Genomic DNA, 2,024 nt, shown 5'->3' with positions numbered 1-2,024 from the left:
CTTAGGTTTATTAGCAGATACTTAACCGTTGTAATTTCTATTTTTTTATATTTTGTCTTAATTGTGTTAGTCCTTTGAGCCGAGCATTGTTGAATTTCTTAATTGGCGTTTGTGAAATTTTTTAGATAGCATTGTCTACTTAGATGCAAAGGTACACATGCAATTCTAGGCTTAGCGACTTGCATTAAATAAGTAAGTTTGATTAAGATATAGATTAGATGGTTCTAAACCAAAAAAAAAAAAAAAAAGAGGAAAAATCTAACATAATTAACATAAATTACTCATCATTTGCGGTTTTCCACATGTGAAATGTTATTGTCTCTCGAACTATAATCATCGTTTCCTTGCTTTCGGGGGTTTGGTTCAGTGGTTGTCCATGCGTTACGTACGGAACAGGTGTCATTGTAGGCAATTGCGCTACATCGATCCAATCTTGCCCGTAATGCATCTTTAGGGCAAGACGAAATAGTAGATCATCAGCACTGCAGTCTTTGCGAATAAAGTTGTGTATCACGCAGCATGCGACCACAAATAGTCGCTAGTTCTCAATCGGATATGGATGCATATTCTCGAAGATAGGGAATCGGGCTTTCATACTCCAAAATTTCTTTCCACAGCTGATCGTAATGAGGAGTGCCTATAATTAAACAGTTCTACTGCATTCTTCAGACGAGGTCGACCATGGCGAAAATCTTGCAAATGGTATAGCTCGTTGTAATGTAGGGTAAAAAGCCCTTGTAGCATCTGTAGACCGAGTCAACCAAGTAAAAGTAATCTGAAGATAAGCAAGTACAATAATATATCACAAAAGATTCCAATATAAAAATAAGGGTAAATGTATTATAAGTCCCTAAACCCGAAACATAGACATGTCTCCATATAGTACCTTCGACCGGTATGGGAAAAAGAGCGGTGGGATCATAGATGCACTCCAGGAAAATCCGCTAGTCATGGGTGCTGCTTTCCCAACCAGTATAAACGTATGTGAAGCAAAGGTCGAAGTCAGTAACGCGCATGACATTATGTGTTGTTGTGGACTTCTTACTTCTGTAGGGCACAATGTTCTCACCTTGAACGCACACTTTAACGTGGGTGTTGTCAATTGCCCCAATTCATTTCTGGTTACAACAGTATTACCAAAAAATTGATCAGATATATGACATAAAAGACAATACATATATGACATTTATTTACAAGTAATACAATATGTTATACTATGACGTACCACAAACCATGGATAGTAGCAGCTATTTCGTGCGACATATGGATGAGGCATCTCCATCGCAGCTATACGTATAATAGTTTTCCCAAGCCTGCACAGCGTTTTAGCCGTCCAATTAACGTAAACGCTTATCATGTGCAATGAACGTTGTAGCCTATTCGCTAGCATCCTTTGCATGTGGCACTGTACCATTACAAGGCAAAATGCTGTAACTTGCTCTGTGATCTTAACATACCGATTGCTTTGTAAAAAGCCATTGTGTTTCAGTGTGTTACACAGTTTCAAGAAAGTCTTGGGCAACATACAAAATTGCTCATAGCATGTATTTGGGTTCGGATTAATAACCATCCAGTGTACCCAAATCACGCCAGTCAGCTTAGAAGTCTATTGTGGAATGCAAAGCCTTATACATGGGTGTATCAAATGGTGGTAGCATTCTTCCACAATCATGGCCATGTGCACTAGTAGATTCTCTAGCTCCACTCGTATACCCTCAAAATTACACTCATCATCATCGTCTGTGGCGGACAATTCATCGATATTGTCCGCCCAATGACGTGCATCACCAATGTTAGCATTAGACGGGCCTGCTACATACATGTCAATAGGCCTACATTTAAATGAGATGCATAATGTCACATTCTAGACATAGCATTTATAAACATCATCAGGCTATATTAATAACATGCAACAAAAAATTTATAAGTAGAAAGTGAAACTAGGTTCATAACATTAAACATTAATGTTAAAAGGTTTCCTATTCCATAATAAGCATCCCTAACATAGTACGAAATACGCATAC

At 38.1% G+C, this 2,024-nt stretch overlaps 1 long non-coding RNA gene across 1 annotated transcript; it reads right to left on the bottom strand.

Annotated features, from left to right (window-relative positions):
- Positions 1 to 296: 296 nt before the first annotated feature.
- LOC132185812 (uncharacterized) lies at positions 297 to 1,804 on the bottom strand. The gene is made up of 3 exons (XR_015912912.1): positions 1,226 to 1,804; positions 887 to 1,118; positions 297 to 775 (listed from the first exon to the last, which is right to left on the bottom strand). It is a non-coding gene; the product is annotated as an uncharacterized LOC132185812 (long non-coding RNA).
- Positions 1,805 to 2,024: the final 220 nt, after the last annotated feature.

The sequence above is a fragment of the Corylus avellana genome, chromosome 7 (genome assembly GCF_965113065.1).
Source record: "Corylus avellana chromosome 7, dhCorAvel1.hap1.2, whole genome shotgun sequence".
NCBI classification, from domain to species: Eukaryota; Viridiplantae; Streptophyta; class Magnoliopsida; order Fagales; family Betulaceae; genus Corylus; species Corylus avellana.
This window is presented reverse-complemented; position numbering and strand designations above follow the sequence as displayed.